Source organism: Chionomys nivalis, chromosome 21, assembly GCF_950005125.1.
Source record: "Chionomys nivalis chromosome 21, mChiNiv1.1, whole genome shotgun sequence".
NCBI lineage: Eukaryota > Metazoa > Chordata > Mammalia > Rodentia > Cricetidae > Chionomys > Chionomys nivalis.
The window spans coordinates 31,205,688-31,226,367 of NC_080106.1; the positions used below are offsets into that span (position 1 = coordinate 31,205,688).

The 20,680-nt window shown below is 48.5% G+C and overlaps 1 protein-coding gene across 4 annotated transcripts in view; it reads left to right on the forward strand.

The window, feature by feature from the left end:
* The first annotated feature begins 652 nt into the window (after positions 1–652).
* The window catches only part of Kifc3 (kinesin family member C3), a 70,375-nt gene continuing 50,347 nt past the window's right edge, over positions 653–20,680 (forward strand). For 3 of the 4 annotated variants that reach the window (XM_057753583.1, XM_057753580.1, XM_057753582.1), the window contains exon 1: positions 653–668. The gene's annotated coding sequence lies outside the window, so the exon portion shown is untranslated. The remainder of the gene's footprint in view (positions 669–20,680) is intronic. The other variant, XM_057753584.1, reaches the window with a different exon arrangement.

Consider the following 20,680-nt stretch of genomic DNA (forward strand, 5'->3'; position numbering starts at 1 on the left):
AACAAAAACAATCCAGGTGGTGGTGGCACAGGCCTTTAATCCCAGCACTCAGGTGGGTGGATCTCCGAGTTCAAGGCCAGCCTGGTCTACAAGATCTAGCTCCAGGACAGGCTCCAAAGCTACAGAGAAGCCCTGTCTCGAAAAAACAAAAACAGCCTGGACATTTTGAGTTTCCAGTTGGAAGCTAGAACCAAGATTAGGACCATGTAGAGCGGACTGCAGAGAAGTTCTTCATAAACAGCTCGTGACCCAGGTGATTCCCTGAAAGTGGAAGCAGGTGCTGCCTTCAGAGCCTTTCAAAAAAAAAAAAAAAAAAAGAGCTGTACTAAAGCCTGAAGGCCTCCTTGTTCACAGCTGAGCCATTCCTGGTGGAATTGGTGAGCCAATCAGAAACCCCCAGCATGCTTCATGTTCTAATTGGGTAGAGCACTATCAGGGCAAGCCTGGCTGTGGGTGCCATGTTTGTAGGGCCAGCCCTGGTCTGGTTGAGCTGGAACATCTGGGCCCAGAAGCAAAGAGAAAAGTGGGAAAAAGACTTCAACAAAGATTTGGAGAAGACTGTAGCCTGGTGGGCAGAACTCCACACCTCCCAAGATGCTTCTGTAGGACCCCAAGCTCGCTCCCCAGCAACCATCACAGGCTCCAAGGGCTGGGGCCCTGAACTCCAGGTAAGGAGCAGAGACCTACCTAACCTTTGGATGACGGTTTGCCTTGAGGCCCTGGAAGCATGCCTGAAGTGTACTATGTTTTTTTTCTTCCTACTATCTTCTGTTATGTCAAAAGTACCTGCCAGTTGCACAGATTTAACTGGAAGAGGTGGACTAGTTGTTTTGTTTTTTTGGTTTTTTTTTTTTTTTTTTGGAGACAGGTTTGCTCTGTGCAGTCCCGACTATCCTGGAACTTGCTCTGTAGACCAGGCTGGCCTGGAACTCAGAGACCTGCTTGCCTCTGCCTCTTCCCGAGTACTGGGATTAAAGGCGTGAGCCACCACCGCCCGCCGCCTGCATGGACCAGGTGTTTCTAATGATAGGTCTCAGTCCAGCAACTAAATTCATAACTGGTTCCTTTGCTTTGTTAATGAACCAAGCCTGGTTTTCACCACCTAGTGTGCCAATGGCTAAAACGAGGCATTTTGCAGAAGAGGAAGTGCTTATTCAGGAAGAACAAGCGGCGGCAAAGCTTTCCTCAGATCTGAGGTTGAAGGTAGCGGAATTGACGGGCTTAAAAAACAGGGTGGTCTGAGGCATGGGGAAGGCGGCTAAAGGAAAAACAAAGGGATTGCTGGTCTGCACACGTGTAATCAGACACTGTGGGGCTTCGGGGGCATGTGTTCAGAAATGCTGGTGCTGCCAAGATCTGGGGTTGGAGTTTTGTGTTTGACACCAACAGGTCGCCCTCTGGACACGTGTGTAGGCCCCATGCAAAGGATTTTGAACAGTTTGAGATAGGCAAATGGCAGCCTGTAAAGTCACTTAGGTACCCGTTGGCACCGTGTCCCATACCTCAGAGGTGTCGACAAGTTCTGTTTAGCCACTGACTTAGAGAGGCAGTAGCCCAGTGATGAACTCTTGCTTTGTATGTCCAAGGCCCTGGTTCTATCCTTGACATTAAAAATAAATGAACCATCTTGGCAATGACCTCTGGGTTTCGAAGACTCTTGGAATGACAGGCAGAAGAGAGGTCATTTTCAACAGACTTTTCAGTGAAATCTGAACCCACTGGTATCCGGTCACGGTGCAGCCAAAGGGATGTATTGGGTCAGTAGATGGCTCAGTGGGAAAATGTGTTCTGGTTGTCCTCCTTCCTTTTTGTTTTGATTTTTGAGACAAGGTCTCATCACGTAGCCCTGCTTGACCTGAAGCATTCTTTGCACACTAGGCTGGCCTCGAACCACAGAGATCTGCCTGCCTCTGCCTGCCTCCCGAGTGCTAGGATTAAAGGCGTGCAAGACCATTTATTTTTGCGTTTAAGGCCAAGGCCAGTTTGATCTACATAGTGAGTTTCAGGACAGTTGGTGGTACGTGGTAAGATCTTGTCTTGAAAAAAATTATTTTTATTTTATGTGTGTAGATGTTTTTCCTGCATGTATGTCTGTGCACCCCATTTAGCAGTGCCTGTGAAGTCCAAAGAGGGGGTCAGATCCCCTGGAACTGTAGCTACAGGTGCTGTTAGCTGCTGGGTAGGTGCTAGGAACTGAACTCTAAATCCTCTGCAAGAATGGTACTCCTAACCACTGACCCATTTCTCTGGCCCCCAAATTTATTTTTTTTGGGGGGAGGGGGATAAAGTCACACCACGTCGGTCATGCTAGCCTTGAACTCACTGTGTGGCCCAGTCTTGCCTTAAGCTCCTCCTTCCTTAGCCGCCTGAGTGCCTCCAGAGAAATGGCTCAGTGGTTAGGAATACTTAACTGTTCTTGCAGAGGGTTAGGGTTCAGTTCCCAGCATCCTCCCAGCAGCTAACAACCACTTGTAGCTCCGGAGCCTGAGCTGAATTGTTCTTATTTCTGTTGTAGACGAGCCAATTGCTATTGCTATTGTTGACAGACTAGAAGTGCCTGAGGTTCAGGTTGGGATGTGAAGTCTTTAGCCGTTCTGGCTTTGAGGCACTGGACCCAGTGAATTATTACACACTTATTATCTAGCTCTGTTTGAGCTATTGATTCCCTCCCTCCATAAATATGCATTGGAATGTGTGCTAATACCTGGCCCATTCATACTGGTGTGTTCGTGTGTGTGTGTGTGTGTGTGTGTGTGTGTGTTAGTGTGTTATGTACCTGCCCCTGAGTGATCTGCCCCCTTGGAGCTTGCATTCCTGGTAGAGAGACAAGAAGAAAACAAGATAGTTTCAGTGATAAGAACAAGGCTGTGTGATAAGATTAAAACACTGAGAGGGGGGGTTTGTCAGAGGGTTGTCTGGAGGAGAAGTTAGATGTGAGGATAAATATAGACGGAAGTCAGCTTTCAGGAATGTGGAGGTGGGGGAGGCTAGAGAAGGCAGAGGATGAGAAAGAAGGCCTATAAATCAGTGTGGGCTGAAGGCGGTGGGAGGTGGCTTGGGTTGGCAATGATTTTCCACAGTGGGCTGAAGGCGGTGGGAGGTGGCTTGGGTTGGCAATGATTTTCCACAGTTGGGCCCACTGGACTCAATAAAGGCTTGGGCACAGGTCTGAGGGGATTCAAGACACTAGACATCCCCCCAGCCCCCACCCTGTTCCCTTGTGCTTGCTAGGCAAGCTCCCTGCCTCTTAGCCATGCTCCCAGTTTTCCACCAAGGTTTGGATCTGAACAGCTGGGCAACGTCTGCAGCTGGGAAGGCTGGGGCGTTGATCGGGGAGGAGACTGTCCTCCTGGGAGGAGTCTATCAGAGCTGAGTTCTCAGTGGGGAAAGAGAGTACTTGAAATTGCAGAGAAACATCCAACTAACAAACAGGAATTACTTAAATACGATGGAATTTTAGGTTCATAAGAGAGAGAAGGGCCAGGTAGTGGTGGCACATGCCTTTAATCCCAGCACTCAGGAGGCAGAGGCAGGTGGATCTCTGTGAGTTCGAGGCCAGCCTGGTCTAGAAGAGCTAGTTCCAGGACAGGAACCAAAAGCTACGGAGAAACCCTGTCTCGAAAATTTAAAGAGAGAGAAAGAGAGACAGAGAGAGAGAGAGAGAGAAGGACGGAAGGTAATCAGTCCATTTGAAATCTGAGTATTCAGGTAAATAAACCTGGTATCACATCCAATTGGCACTGGACAATAGTGTTAAAAGTAACTGTATTTTGCTGAATGTGGTGGTGCACGACTTTAATCCCAGCATTTAAGATCTGCATAGAGATCTATGGTTTACATAGTGATTTCCAGGGCAGCCAGGACTACATATGAGACAGTCTAAAACTTTTTTTAAGCCTGTATTTTCAAGTTAGATGTAAGGTAAGCAAATAAAAATACGCACTAAGATCAGGGGAATGGTATAGAGAAGTCTCCAATTTACTGATTTGGGAAGGACAGTTTAGTTATAGAAACATTTATAAATAACCTTTAGAAATAAATCATTGTGTTTATTTATTTAGGAGGGCTGGGAATTGCACCCCAGCTAAGCATATGCTGTACCAAAACCTTAATATTGTAGCAGACAGATACAGACAGGCATAAAGAAAATATCACCGGAGAAACCCTGGGCTCAATCCTCAGTGGCGATGGGGGACAGGCTGTACAGATCAGTAGCCGGTTTGTCCCTGGAGACATCCCAGCATTATCTCTTTCCTGGTCTGTCTTCTCCTTGTGATAAAGGCAGAGAACAAGGCACAGGCTCATTTCTACATTGTAACCAGGGTGAAGAGAACCTAAGTCCTAAGGTTTTGTGGGGTAAGAACATGAAGACCTGGCTCCTGTCCCCCTAAGTGTCATCACCACTGTCACCTACGCTAAGGTTTATATTAAGGATGTGTCCTCAGGAAGAGGTCCAGTGCATCCCCCCCCCCCCCCCCCCCGCCATCCTGCTGCTCCTCTGGCCTTCCCCACCTTTCCCAGAGGCCTTTCCATTCACGCCATCTTTCTACCTAACTCACCTCACGATCAAGTGTTGTAATATGAGCGGCGGGGCTGCGTCCCCGGCACCCGGCCGCCCGCATGGCTAGCTTATGCCCCGAAATAATTGTATGGAAACTGTATTCTTTTAATCACTGCCTGGCCCATTATTTCCAGCCTCTTATTGGCTAGCTCTTACATATTGATCTAACCCATTTCTAATATTCTGTGTAGCACCATGGGCTGGCTTACCAGGGAAGATCTTAACCTGCGTCTGTCTGGAGTGGGAGAATCATGGCGACTCACTGACTCGGTTTCTTTCTCCCAGCATTCTGTTCTGTCTACTCCGCCTACCTAATTTTCTGTCCTATCAGGGCCAAGCAGTTTTCTTTATTAATTAACCAATGAAAGCAACAGATAAATACAAGACCCACCCCCATCAATCAAGCAGTGGCTTTTTGTTTTTTTTCCACACACGTACGAATACTACCGGTTTTTATTTTTATTGTTTGATGAGGTCTAGGGTGACTTCAAGAGGCGGGAGAAGGTCTGGACTCAAAGATGACATTCCAAACCTAGGACAAAACTAGTTCCACAAAGCCTGGTGACGCTGACCCCAACGAGCGTCTCAAAAAAAGCATTTCTTTTTCTCAAAATACAATCTGCAGCCCCAGCGAAATTTCAGCCCGTTCTTTCCTCCCGGGGAGATCGCAAAGCCATATTTTCCAGCTAGAGAGTTTCCCATCCCTGCGAAAATGATTTGCCGATGACTCCTGTTTTCCCCCGTGGAGCTGCACTCTCTGAATTCTGTCTTGTGTGTGAATGCTTGGTAACGCACACAGCCTTGCCCTGGAGAGAAATCACCGCAGACAGACAAGCGCAGGCAGAGCAGTAAGCAGGTGGCAGTAGTGGGGCTTCTCTGGGGTGCGTTTAGTATTCCGTGTGCGTTGTCCTCGGCAACCTCACGGCCGTGAAGACGAAGTTGCCTGTCTGTGCAGCTTTCTGTGTCTTAGGCTGAAGAGGTCTGTGGTGGACATCAGTTGTCCTGTAGGTAACACAGCTTAATGCCATCTGATCATTGCTGGTTCTGGGAAACAGCTCATGTTTCTGCTTTCCTGACCTTTGTCTTTGGGCAGCAAATTTGCTGACAAAATGACATATGATATGCAAATGAGGGTGAGCTGAGAAGATAGACATGGACCTTGCATGTTTTTATATGTTTTACCTATGCCATGCTGCTTGCATACCCCGATTTTTTTTTTAACTTCCCCTATAGAACTTGACTGAGCAGGCCAGTCTGAAGCAGTCCCCAGCTGTCACTGACCTGGGGCTCTGCTGAAGCCTCTCTGCATGGCCACCCTGAGCCTCAACATCCCCTCCATGATGTCTTTACTTGGAGACATTGGCTTTTCCGACCGGGGACGCTCTGTGCACTGCCTGCTAAACACCCCAATCGTACCATCCCCCCAGTGAGGAGCACTGGCAGGAGGAAGTGTGATACCCTCATTCTCACGCATCCCTGAGGACACGTGTCTGCCCCACCTGCCCAGAACAAACGCTTGGGAAATGAAAATGTCAATTAAGCTGTGTTGCCATAGCAACCCCAATCTCATATTTGCCTTTAATAGAAAAAAAAAAACCAGCCTAAGGCTGAAGATTGAGTTAGTTGAATTCCTCAGTTGTTCTGTTCACCCTTTCAAAATGCACACACATTGTGCACACTGGTTTGCAAAGACTAAAACAGCCAATGAGGCTTTCTTAAATGGTTAGCGGGAAAGAACCCAGGGCACTGTTCATACGAGACAACCCGAATCCACAGGGCCATACTCCAGGCTCCCATAATGCATCTTTAGTTTTATTTGTCATCGTCATCATCATCATTTTTTTTTTGGTCTTTTGAGATGGGGTTAGCGGTATCGTTGTCATGGTCATCATGGTGTGTGTGTGCACATGTGTGTGTGCATGATGGAAGTCAGAAGACAATTTGATGGAGCTCTTTCTCTTCTACCTTCTGGTGGGTTCTGGGGCTCAAGCTCAGGTCCCAGGTTTGCATGGCAAGCGCTGTCCCCTGCTGAGCCGTCTGGCTGGCCCCCATGATGTATCCCTTTAGGCTGACTTCACACTTGCAGACCCCCTTCCTGCCTGGGCTTCCAGAGTGACAGGTGGGCGCTCCAGCTCTGTGACGTGCCTTGCTGAGACAGAACGATGAGATGGGCCCAGAAAATCTCTGCTATTCTCTTGACCTGGCACGAGTTCTGCTGCTGTTGCTTTTCACTCTGTTGTTTGCTTTTAAAACAGGGCCTCTCTGTGGAGCCCTGACTAGATTGGCACATTCTACACAGACCACAGGGATCCCCCTGCCTCTGCCTCCTGAGTGCTGGGATCAAAGGTGTGGGCCTACACCTAGACTTGTCCCTTAAACGGTCACCGTACTGTCTCACCTCCTGAGTGCTGGGGTTTCCAGACTATAGCACCTCATCCTTTGTCTACATGGTTCTGGGGAAAGAATCCTGGGTTCGTGTGCTGTGGGCAAAAAGCAACAAACTGGGCTACATCCTAGCTATCTGTGCCCTTTGCTCCCTACCCCGCCACCTTTTTGAGGCAGGGTTGCTAACTATCTCGACTCTGATTCCCTGGCTTCAATCTCCCAGTTGTGAGATTACAGGTGTGTGTGCCACAGCACGGGGCTTAAGGTTTTGTTTAATTTTGTTCTTGCCACAGTGCTCTCCCCTACGCTAGTGGCTCTGCCAAGGATCACTGCAAATACGCCTGTATCGACTTTCAGTCTCCTAGAGGCGTAGCCTGTGGGTCAGGTCCTAGCGAGAAACTTTTACTCTGCAGTTTTTCAAGTCCTGAGTGAGGAGCAAGGGCCCAGAGACAGAGGCTTAGGTCAGCAGGCTTTGCCCATCCGTGTTTTCAAAGCTGGACACGTAGCCCAAGGCCTTTGGCATGGAGGCCATGCCAACTTTGTACCTTTTATTTGGGGACAGGTTCTGGTTCAGGCCAGCCTTGAACTCACTTTGAACTGTGATTCTCCTGCCTCAGTCTGCTGAGTGGCTGGGACAATACGCTTATACAAACCCTGGGGACTCTGTGGGTTTCCTGCACTAAGTTTTGTTAGGCACAGTTTGGGGTAACTTACCCCCATACTCCTGGTCTGGGAAATGAGGCCGACAGGAGCCATGCTTTCCAGGCTGGAGGTGTGGTTCAGTGGTTAGCCCGTGCCTGGAATGACATAGTCCATCCACAGCCCCCTACCCACCAAAAAGCACTTCCTTTATAGGGTTGTTCTGATAATTGAATGAAATGCCGGGGCTGGAGAGATGGCTCAGTGGTTAAGAACATTGCCTGCTCTTCCAAAGGTCCTGAGTTCAATTCCCAGCAACCACATGGTGGCTCACAACCATCTGTAATGAGGTCTGGTGCCCTCTTCTGGCCTGCAGACATACACACAGACAGAATATTGTATACATAATAAATAAATAAATATTTAAAAAAAAATGAAATGCCACAGACACGCTGGCTCACAGGGAGTGCTCGGGAGACGTGAACCATTGTGGCATGAGTGTTGGTGAGGGAATTCGCAGAGGAGGGACGCATCTGCCATCACAGGAACTACTTGCTTTAAATGGTACTTTTTAGTTTTTTCCTTTTCTTTGTTTTGAGGCAGGGTGTTACGTAGCTTAGGCTGTCTTCCATCTCATTGTGGAGCCAAGATTGATCTTGAACTCCTTATCCTCCTGCCCCAGCTCCCAGAGTGCTGGGATTACAAGTATGTACTGCCACACAGCCCTGGCTTTTCAGTGCCAGGTGTGAACCCAGCGCTTGCTTCGTGCATACTGGGCAGGCACTCCACACACAGCTGAATCCCCAGACCTCTTTGCTGATGTTGGAAATGCATTCCAGCTGTCCTTTAGAGCCGACTGGATGTTGTTAATAGCATGTATCTTCTCTCCCTGTCAATATACAAGTTGGTTTGTTTTTTGGTGCTTTTTTTCATTTTATTTATTTTATTTTCCACCTTTGCCAAGGCCAGAGATCAAACCCAAGGCATGAAGTGCCAAGTGTATGCAAAACCACTGAGATCTCACTCACTTTCCCCTTTCAAAAGAAGGTGGCTCAGGCCTGTAAACAGAGCACTTGAGAAGTGGAGGCAGGAGCATCAGGAGTTCAAGATCAGTCTCAGCTACATAGTGAGATCCTGTCTTAAAAGACAAAAACGGCTTAGGGCTGGGGTGTGGTGTGGTGTGGTGTGGTCGCGGCACTCACCTAGTGTATACAGGCTCTAGTTTGGATGCCTAACCCCATAAAGCCGTTGTGTTTTGTTGTTCTTGTCTGATGAATGGTCAGTCATAACTATGCAGATGTTGGTGTTGAGTCCCGTAGGCAAAGGGACAACATCTCTCCCATGACTGTCTCAGAACAAAAAAAAAAAAAAGGAGCCTCCTTCTTACTCACAGGGCGGAGGGACCTGCAGGGAGTAAGCCAGCCTTGGCAAAGAGGAAAGCCAGGAAAGATGTTTTGTGTGGCCTTTCCCCTCTCCTAAATTTTATAGTCTCACCCAGGCTTCTCCCACAGTTTCCCAGATTTAGTCTCTTAAGGGGAAATGGAGCAGAGGTCTAAGCAATGCCAATCACCCTCTGCTTCCACAGGGCGACTGCCAGGGAGCCTGGAGGCTGCACCCATTCTAGAGAGCAACCAACCTTATTTGTGTTTCACAGAGTTCAGAATCTCAGCATGAGGGAAGGAAGAAGGGAGGGCCAGCAAGATGGGTAAAGACTCAGTGAGTAGAACTGCTTGCCACCAAGTCTGATAACCTGAGTTCAAATCCCTGTGATCCCACCCATGGTGGAAGTCAAAAGAATGACTCTCCCAAGTTGTTCCCTGCCCCCCACACATATACTGTGGCACACAAATGTACAATCACATACAAAATAAATATTTTTTAAAAGATCAAGCAGTCTAGGTGATGGTGCATGCCTTTAATCCCTTTATTCAGGGAGGCAGAGGCAGGTGGATCTCTGTGAGTTCGAGGTCAGTCTGGTCTACAGAGCAAATTCCAGGACAGCTAGGGCTACACAGAGAAATCCCATCTCAAACCCTGACCTGCCCACCCCCCGCAAAAATAAAACAATGCTAATGAGTTTCTAAACTATGGCACATATATTACTTTAAAAGCCAAAGGATAAGCGCATTCCTAACTAGGGTCTCTCATTAAACTAATCGTAAGTAGTGGGTACAATGCCTCATAAAAAAAATAAATAAATGTGACTGAGCCTGTAATCCCAAAACTCAGGAGGCTGAGACAGGAGGACTGAGAGTTCCAGGTCATCCCGGGCTATAGACTGAGACCCTGTCTCACTCAGGGTGAATGGCTCCCTCCTTAAAGTGATTGTCTTGACAGCATGAGCACCTGTCTTGAGTCCCCAGGACCCACATAAAATGCTAGTCCTGGTGGCACATGCTGGAGTCTCAGCCCTGGGGAGGCAAACCTAAGAAGATTCATGGAGTTTGACGGCTAGCCAGTGTAGCCTATTTGGAGAGTTCCAGACCAAAGAGAGATCCTGTCTTAAAGGAGATGGATGGTACCCTAAGGATGACCCCCAAGGCTGGTCTCTGCCCCCCCCACTATGCACATAAAACAAGAACAACAAAAACAAAACTTGGGAGTCTGCATTCCAGGTCTGACCCTGAGATTCATGGAGAATGGTGGCCATGATTCCCATTTAGTAATTTTAGCCCCTGCCCCTAAAGAGTCCCTAGAACAAGGAACCAGAGTCACAAATGGAGTTGTGCCCTTCTGTGCTATTGTGTGTCAGTGTCCTGATCTCTGATGTTGAGATCATAGGTGGGTTTTTTTCTTAAATTTATGTATTTGACATCCCGACTGCTGTTTCCCCGCCTTCCTCTCCTCCCAGCCCTTCCCGATCCACTCCTCCTCCATGTCTACTCAGAGGAGGGCAGACCTCCCATGGGTATCAGTCAAACATGGCATATCAAGTTGAAGGCTAGACAAGGTAACTCAGTATGAGGAAAAGAGTCCCAAAGGCCAACCACAGATGGAGAATAGATATCATAGGTGTTTTGACCTCTGGGGACAGCTTCCAGGTGGAGTATCCTTGGGGAAAGATGACCCAGACCACGCCTGGGAGTTCCCCCTCTCAGAGTGAGTCCTGCCTGGCTGCTTTGATGGTGTACAGGCCCTGTTTCCAGTGGAGGCTGGTCCCCCTGGGTCCCTTCTTGAGCTGGAGTTTGGCTCCCTAGAGTGCTGTCCACAAGCAGGAATCATGTCCAGGCGGAGCTTTGGAGCCCCTCAGCTTCCCTTTGCTGTAATCTCAACTCCCTCTTTCCTGGGTGTCCAGTGGGAACACCTGTCCCAGATGCCACTCTGAGTCCCTTCTTGTTCAAGGTGATTCTGTAAGAATCCCCTTTAAAAATAACTACCCGGAGGCTGGGGAGATGGCTCCATGGGCAATGTGCCTGCAGCACAAGCATGAGGGACCACATCCAAATCCCTAACATCATATAAAAAGTCAGCCCCCCGCAAGAGATCGGAGGATCCCAGGGACCACCAACCAGTGCAGCCAGTCAGGAGCTCCAGATTTAATTAGAGACTCGGGCTGAAAAAAATAAGGTAGAAGGGCAGTCGAGGCGACTCAAGGTGAAGGTGCTTATGAAAGCCTGAGGGCCTGAGTTCAATCCCCAGAACCACGACAGAAGGACGGGACTGACGCTCGAGACTGTCCTCCAACTTTAACAGGCATGACATGGCGCACATGCTCCCGCACTTACACATGCACACTGAACACACATTTGCAATAAGTAAAATTTTATTCTTTTCATTTCGGTAAAGAGCACCTGACGTTGACCTCTGACCTCTACCTATGCATGCATTGGTACGTGCACACATGTATAATACAAATACACACATACACACAAACACAAAGATAAAAAGTGAATATAATACTCATAGCTGAGCCGGGCGGTGGTGACGCACGCCTTTAATCCCACCACTCGGGAGGCAGAGGCAGGCGGATCTCTGTGAGTTCGAGGCCAGCCTGGTCTACAAAAGCTAGTTCCAGGACAGGAACCAAAGAAGCTACAGAGAAACCCTGTCTCAAAAATAAAAAATTAAAAAAAAAATACTCATAGCTGAGACTCCCAAGTTTGATTTTTATATTTTTGGTTTGTTTTCTACATATCTCTAACTCAGGCTGACCTGGAACTCATATATCTGAGGGTGGCTTTGATTTCACAGCAACTCTCCTGCCTCAGCCTCCCATGTATATGGTCACCAGGCCAGACTTGAAATGCAGTATCCAAGACACAAGGTCTGGGCCTCATCTTCCTGTAGTCATCGCTGACACTTGAGGACAGGGGACTCAGACTCTGCTTTGTTGGTGTGCAGCAGAGCTGCTGCAGGGGCTGCCAGCCTTCCAGAGCTTTGGGGGAGCCTGAGAAACTGTCTCTGTGGATGAGGAAACAGGGATGTTGTCACTCACCTTACTCACTGAGCCCCGGCCTGGCTCACCTGCACTTGGTCCTTGGCCCTGTTTCACGGTTTCTGTCTTGGGTTGCGTAATCTCAGACTTTCAGGACTCAGGTCTCCCTGGCAGAGGTATTTCTGCTGCTGGGTCTTTAATTAGATGCCAGGCTCCCCTTCCTTTCTGTCTAAGCTATCCCCTCAAAGACCTGATAGGAAACAGGCTGACCTTACCTTGCCTTGCGGCCCCCCAGGGACTGGCTTTGGTGACATTTCCAAATTTATCAAAGTCTGAGGCAAGCCCAGAGCATAACAATTACTTGAGGCCCTGGGGATTTGTGGTTAATATATTTTTCTTTTCTAAACAGATGAAGGCTCTGGCTTTTGTTTGTTATGGTGGCCCTTGTAATATAGAAAGCGTTTGATTACAGCCCGTTCTCATTACAATCATTTCACAAAAGGGAAAACGCAGAGAACAGAAGTAATTTTTTTTTCAGGATTATACGACCAATTACATAGCAGAATAGGGTCCCCGACTAGGTCTGTGTTTTTGAAGCCAGTGTGCTCCGGCTACATTGGGGAAACCAGGACCAGGCCTGGTTTATTAAATATTAAATATGTACTGCACACATATTTAATCTGGCACTCCAGAGGCAGGCAAATCTGCAGAAGTTCAGGACAGGGGTTCTCAACCTTCCTAATGCTATGACCCTTTAATACCGTTCCTCATGCTGTGCTGACCCCCAACCATAAAATTATTTTCATTGCTACTTCATAACTGTAATTTTGCTACTGTTAAGAACTGTAAAGATCTGTTTCCCTATGGTCTTAGGCGACCCCATGAAAGGGTTCTTCAACCCCTCCCCCTCAAAGGGGTCGAGGCCCACAGATTGAGCACGGCAGGTTCGGGGCTAGTTCGGGCTACATAGGGAGTTCCACATCAACCAGGACTACACAGCAAGACCCTGAAAAACGACAGCACAGCAATCTGACGGTAGCGGCTGGCAGGGATGCCTTTCCAGGGAGGAAGGAAAGCTAGAATGCTCTACATGGTCCTTGTCACTCCTGTGTCCTTGCTCCGGGGTGAGCACCTGCCCAGGCTGGCACTGGCCCTGCCTCTTGGCCATGAATGACTGGCTTCTGAAATGCAGTTTCTTTGCTCTGGTGACTTCCTGGAAGGCCAGGAATTGAGTTTGGGCCGCTTGCCCACTAGGATTTGTGACCAGCTGGGCAGGCTGGCAAGTGGTGTTCTGGCTGTGACCCTGTGGCCCTCCAAGGGACAGGTGAAGGCTCTGACACTCCCTGAGATGGCCCGAGCCAGCTCTTTAGTCACCGGGTTTGGCCAGACCAGCATGGCTGTAGAAGGGAGCACACCTGCGTTCAGAATCTGCTGTATCATCCAGCTGCAGTCCTGGACACTTCTGCTTTGTGAACGTCCTCTCCACCAGAAAGGAAAAAAGCACTGAGTTATGTCACCGCTATCGTAGAATAAAGAGCAGGTTCATACTGTAGGAAAAACATTCCTTCACTCTGAAAACTCATATTCCTCCTTTTGATTTTAATTGAAATTTAAAAATTTACTCCAGTGTAGTCCAGATTTGGTCTTGAACTTTCCTCCTGCCTTCTCTTTCTGAGAGCTGGAATTACAGGCATGCTCCATCATATCCAGCTAAATTCAACATTCATCATCATCATCATCATCGTTGTTGTTATTTTGTTTTTTGTTTTTTTTTAAAGATTTATTTATTAATTATGTATACAGCATTTTCCCTACATATATGGTGCAGACCAGTAGAGGGCACCAGATCTCATTACAGATGGTTGTGAGCCACCATGTGGTTGCTGGGAATTGAACTCAGGACCTCTGGAAGAGCAGTCAGTGCTCTTAACCTCTGAGCCATCTCTCCAGCCCTATTTTGGTTTTTTGAAACAGGTTTCTTGTGTAGCCCTGGCTGTCCTGGAACTAACTCTATAGACTGGGCTGACCTCGAACTCACAGAGATCCACCTCCCTCTGCCTCACGAGTGTTGGGATTAAAGGCACGTGCTACCATCACCTGGCCCAACATTTATTATCAATTTGGTTATACACGTGTGCACACACATGTATTAGAGAGAGAGAGGAGAGAGAGAAAGAGAAGGGGGGTACTTCTACCACAGCTTTCAGGTAGAGGTCAGAGGACAACTGGGGAGTCACTTCTTTTCTTTTGTCGGTTCTGGGGCTCAAGTTCAGCTCACATCAGGTTTGTGCACTTTTGCTCACTGAGGCATTTCGCTGGCTCTAAATTCAACTATTTTACGGACTCCTACAAGTATTCTGGGCACTGTGCTTGCTATGCCTGTTGGATGAGGTGACTTATTTGGGGTCTGTGGTGTCTTGTTGCTGAGAATTGAAGCCAGGAACTTACCTTTTTTCTTTCTTTCTCTTTTTTTTTTTTTTTTGGTTTTTCGAGACAGGGTTTCTCTGTGATTTTGGAGCCTGTCCTGGAACTAGCTCTTGTAGACCAGGCTGGTCTCGAACTCACAGAGATCCGCCTGCCTCTGCTTCCCGAGTGCTGGGATTAAAGGCGTGCGCCACCACCGCCCGGCTTCTTTCTTTCTTTCTTTTTTTTTTTTTTTGGTTTTTCGAGACAGGATTTCTCTGTGGTTTGGGAGCCTGTCCTGGAACTAGCTCTTGTAGACCAAGCTGATTCCCATCAGCCAGCTCGCCCAGCTCTTTTTTTTTTTTTTTCTTGAGACCTAGTCTCCTAGTCCTCTTCTGGCTGGATTACAACTCCCTATGCTGACCAGGCTGGCCTCAGATTCACCAAGAGCTGTGCGCTTCTGCTTCGTCACACATGCTAGGCAAGTCCTCTACCACCGTGCCATGTTTCTCAGCCCAAGCTGACATTTTTGGAGCCAGTTTTCAAATGCAAAATGGGTATAGAGACATATTTGTTCAAACCCACAAGCGGCGAGCGTTTGAGGAGGCTCCAGAGCTATTAGTATCTAGTTGCTGCTCCTGTACTTGGTGGAACTGTCTGTCCTTCTTGCCTTCTGCTAGGCCAGGGCCTTGTGCAGGAAGGACTGAGGGTGCCATAGAGAGGGCAGAGTTCCTCTCCTGGGTGACAGGCAGCTTCTTGGGCAATTACTGAAAAAAGATTGTGACCAGGTATGATGGCTCACGCACATAAGTCCACCACATAGGCCGAGGGAAGTTCATGATTCTGAGGATAGCCTATGCTACATGGTAAGACTGCCTCAAAGAAGAGGGGAAAAAAAAGAAAGAGGGGCAGGAAGGAGGGAAGCAGGGATTATGTTGGAGGTTTTCACTGTCAGTTCTGTTTCTGGCTCCTGTGTCTCAAACAGTAGGGCCCAGATGTCCCAGGACTTGCCTTCTGCCCAGGCCTGCTCAAAGACTGGCTCTGTTCAGCAGAGCGGGTGCCTGCAGCCAGGGTGCTGCGGAGCTCTGCCTGCCTGTCTCTAGGGCACACTCGCAGGCCGACCATTGCAAGCAGCTTTGGCAAGGGCACACACAGGGCTCTGCCTCCAACCTCCCTCCTCCCATTGGCGGCCCACGCTGCCTCCTTGGCCTCATCCTGGCTCATTCCGTTTTCTCATGGTCATGTGTGCACGTGGATGGCCTCGTGCCGTGCCCAGAGAGAGCTTTAACAACAGCACAGGCCTGGACGGAGTCCCAGCTCTGTTGCTGACTGGCTGGGCAGGTTACTTCACACCAACTTCCTGGGAAAGGGACAATCCCAATTTCTACCTCACAAGTGACACCAGAGGACACGGGTTCTGTACCTGTGGGGTAACCAGCATTAGCATGGGTCCCATTCCCTCCTGAGATGGAAGTGGAGAAGGACCTGCTGGAGACTCATCAATTGTTCCTCCCTCTAGCAGCAGGTAAAGAATCACATAAAGATCATGGAAAGTTGTAGATCTGCCAGGGTGACAGGTTCCCAACCATGGTGTAACTCTGAGTCTGTGTACTGTTTTTCTGCACCTGAAAGATTCGTCAACTGAAAAGCACAGAAAGCTATGGAACTTGTCTCAAGGTATTGCAGGGAGGAATAAATGTTATCCCATTTGTAATGTCCTGGTGGAATCTGGTATCCACTGAACCTCTAAGAAGATGCTGGGCCTTTCACTATTTTTTTTTTTCATTTTTTAGCCTCAAGTAGAGTAACTTTAGTCTTCAGGACAGAACCTTCTAGACCAACACCAATTCCCCAGTCCCTTCCTCTCCCAGGTGTTAGAAACGCGTTCTTGTTACTGCTGGGAAGGTTATGACTTGGAGAGCATAGGAGAACTTCTGGCCACCCAGGGTTTCATGATGGTAGCTCCTCAGCCCCAGAAAATGTCCTCCCCTGGAAAGCTGTGGGCCTAAGGTCGCCGTGGGTACCACATAGGCAGGATGAGGCTCTGGACAGGATTCCATCTCCAAGAACCTGGAGAGAAGGTGTCCTGTGTTCCCACCATGCCAGGCACCCTGAAACATCCTGGCCTAGCCCCGGCATGTGGGGTAAAAGTGACCCTGTAGTCAGCCAGCCGAGTCTTTGGCTCTCTGGTCTCAGTTCTTGCCACATTTTCAGAGTGGGCATTATCCTTGAATATTCAGCCAGCATGTATACGACCTGTAGGCAGTGAAGCCTGGATCCCCAGGGCCCTGAAGTCACCTCAGTCACTGACACGAGCTCCCACCAACTGTGGCTGTTTGCAGCTTCCTTTCCCTCTGGCCTTTTCTAATTCTGGAGAATCCCTTTAGCCTGGTACAGCGCCTGAATGGAGGTACCTGGTAGGCTCTTGGCTGCTTGGCTCCCTCCTGGAGTAACTTCTGTTCCCTTGAATCCTTACTGACTGTTGGATAAAATATTAATGTCCTGGGTGTGAGAGCTCCAGAGCCTTCCGGAGCAGGGTCCGGTTTCACAGTCCTGAGGCTGCAGCTGTTCTCCGGGGTCTGCAGAAGGCCCCAGGGCCCCACACCTCAGAATAATTGTGTCCAGCAGCCCAGTCCAGCATTTACACTGCGTGACAGCCACATCCGGGGTGTTCCAGGCCCAGCAGCGTGACAGCATGAGAGGTAATGTACCCTGACAATGTAGAAAGACTGACTTCTGGGTTGGATTTGTACTTCATTATCTGTTACAGCAGACCAAGTCAATGGCTTCCTTAAGGATAACCATATCAAAACCTACCCCCAGAGAAGTGATGGTTGGGGAGAATTCTACTCTGTTCTAGTCTCCTCTTCCAATCCTTTGTCTAAAAAGAGGAAGAGGGTACCACGGCAAGACATGAAGGTCAGAAGACAGCTTTGAGAAGTCAATTCTCTCCTTCTATTACATGGGTCCTGGGGACCAAATCCAGGTCTTCAGGCTTGGTGGCAGATTTCTTCTTCTTCTTCTTCTTCTTCTTCTTCTTCTTCTTCTTCTTCTTCTTCTTCTTCTTCTTCTTCTTCTTCTTCTTCTTCTTCTTCTTCTTCTTCTTCTTTTCATTTTTGAGACGGGTTCTCTGTAACAACTCTGGCTGTTCTGGAACCCACTATGTAGACTAGGCTGGCCTCACTGAAATCTGCCTTCTTCTGCCTCCCAAGCACTGGGGTTAAAGGAGTGTGCCACCACAACCTGGCCTGACTCCCCTCTTTTTAAGACAAGGTTTATTATATAGCACTGGTTGGTCTGGAACTCACTATATAGACCAGGCTGGCCTTGAACTCACAGTGACTCACCTGCCTCTGGACTGTCTGGATTAAAGGCGAGCACCAAGCCTGCCACTCCCCCACTCTCTTTTCATCCCTCTTTACATGAACTCCACGCGCCTGCATCCAAACATCTAATGCAAAAGAACTGCATAGCTTTTTTACTAGATTTTTTTAAAAAGACTAGATTCCTAAAGGGGTGGTAGTCACTGTAGCTCTGGAACTTCAGTCCCAAGGGATCCGACACCCTCGTCTGACCCCGACAGTACCAGGCGTGCACATGATCCATATACACACATGGAGACAAAATATCCGTATGCATAAACAGACACATCTTTAACAACTGCTGAACAAATAATAAGATAAGTGACAGTGTTCAAGTTTGTGAGGGGTATCTGCTACTTGTGGGTGACGGCAAAGTTCCAAGTGACAAAGACATCCTGGAAGCATTGTGCTTGCAAAGGACCACAAATAGCTTGACTATCCCAGGCTGAATCTGTTTTTGAGGCAAGGTCTCTTGACCTAGGATGTTCTGGGAGTTGGCATGTAGCCCAGATCATCCTGTGTTAGCCTTCCAAGTCCTGGGGTTCCTGGCATGCACCCCTACCCCTGGTTTAGATATTTTTATGTGGTTGGTTTGCGGTTTTCAGTAGATTGATCAAATCAACTGGCACACACACTCTTTGAGAGATGTCCAACCGTGGTGCCAGGGAGTTGGGGTCAACTGCCTGGTTGTTGGAATGCTCCTCAGAGGTCTGGTATGCAGAACCAAGCGCTGAACAATATACTAACCAGGCTAACGTGAGAGGGGGTCAGGAGCAATTCTCAGACTGAGCTGATAAATGGGGCTAATTTCTGGTGGTGATGATGGCCTCAGGAGTGGCACAGAGGGCAGAGGTTAAGCAGGGAGACACGCTCTGCTCCTACAGGGGCTTCTATTATTTGAATTCGGATGGTTTTAAAAACTGTTATACGAATGACATATAGCCTCTCCGCAAAGCGCAGGCTCAGTTTTCAAGAGAATCAAAGTTGACAGGCCTGCGAGCGGCAGAGCCGAGGCTGGACAGGACGGGGGCAGCTAATTTGGGTGGGCAGCTGACACTCCTCTAAATTAAGCTACCCAGGCCGAACCCTGACTCACAGCTGGCCCTGCAGCACCTCCGGGTTAAGTAGAGTGGTAGCCTTCTCGGCTGGCGTTTATACGCATGCCTGCATTCTCGTTATAATCACATGTATCCTGGCTTTCATGCAGGGAGCTCAAAGCTGGGGTGCAAGCCCCATTTACCCTCCCAAGAGCCCAGGCTGGGGACAGATGCTTGGCATTTAAGGGGGAGGTGGACGGTGATTCACGAGGCGATGTCGCTGCTCTCTGCCTTTTTAGTCCAGTGTGAGGAAAGTCCCCAACAAGGTCATCCAGTTGCAGACCAGCCCAAGACTGCCCACAGGCTGGGTCAGCAACCTGCCAGGTGGGCTGGGTGGGGATAAGGTGCACTATCGGTCACATTCTTTGCCCATGAAGTGCTCTGCCCCAGCTCTTTCATCCTTTACCAGAAATTCCAACCTCGGTGATGTCTGAGTAGGTTGAGGATGCAGGCTAACTATTTGCCTGAGGCACTGGCCAGGAGGTGCTTCGGGGGCGGAGCAAGGCGCCTGCTTCTTTCCACCCAGAGGCCTCAGAAGGGATGCAGACAGAAGGCTACCCTCTACAGAAAACACCTCGTCTTGAAAAGAGGGCGGTAGCTGGCTCTTGTTGGATGTGCTGACTTGTGTGAATTTAGCCTGCTCGCTGTCGCCCTGCCCCCGCCACCTTGGTAGTTCCGTCAGCGAAGCTTAGGCTACATCTGTTAGTCTTGTCTTTCTGCCTGTCTGTGTCTCTGTCTCTCTCTATGTGTCCAGAGTTTGGCTCTGTAACTCAAGCTGGACTCCAGCTCTCCTCGCTGCCTCAGCCTCCCGGAGATATCCGTATCACTGCGTCTGGCCAGTCCTGGTTTCATCTACTGGTTGGGTATTCCTTTTTGGGATTTGAAGTATAAGAAATATCTTAGTTTTTTTTTTTTTTTAAATTGTATTATTTCCATACACATGATGAGATTTCTTTGGGAGGTGATCCAACGATTTGTCTAAACCCAAGATTAGTTATATTTCATATTGCCTAAAAGGAAATTTGTGACATATTTTAATTTTTAAAAGTCTTACTTGGGTTCTGGGCATTTAAACTCAGGTCTTCTGCTTGCAGAACATGTGTTCTTGCTCCTGGAACAATTTTCCCAACCCATATTTATTTTTAATATTATTTTAATATTAAATATAATTAATATATGGGTGTTTTGCTTACATGTACCACGTGCATGCCTGGTGCCTGAGGAGGCCAGAGAGGGTGCTGGATCCCCTAGAAATGGATGATGAAGAAGGGGTCGTGTGGGTGCTGGGTCCTCTGGAAGAACAGCCAGTGCTCTTAACCTTGAAGCCATCTCCCCAGCCGATCTTTAAAAATTTTTTTTATTTAAAAATATTTGTGTGTTTTGAGATAGGTCTTGGTCCTCCAGCCTGCTTCCTGTGTGCTGGAATGACAGGCCTGTGCCACCACATCTGGTTTGTGCTTTATTCTTTCGTGGGTCTGCATTTCAGCTGGGGTACGTCCCATGAAGACAGGTGTGGGATTTTCCAGTGAAGGCTTCATGTATGTCAGTGTGCAGCAAGGTTCCGCTAAAGCCGCATGTAGAGCCACATGCCTATAATCTCCGCACTCTGGGGGATGAAGCAGGAGGATTACATGCTTGACAGCAGCCTCTGAGGGTCGCCTAGGAGTAGAGTGACCAGCCACATTGATTCACACAGGACTGGGGGATTTCCAGGACAAGGGGTTTTCAGCAGTAAGGTCAGGACAGGTCTTGGCCCACCCTCCCAGCCTCCAGAGAGACTCTGAATACTTTCAGTAGCATGATCAGACACATCTTCCTTTCCAGTTTCCATAGTTACGGACTTCATAGAAAGGTTGGA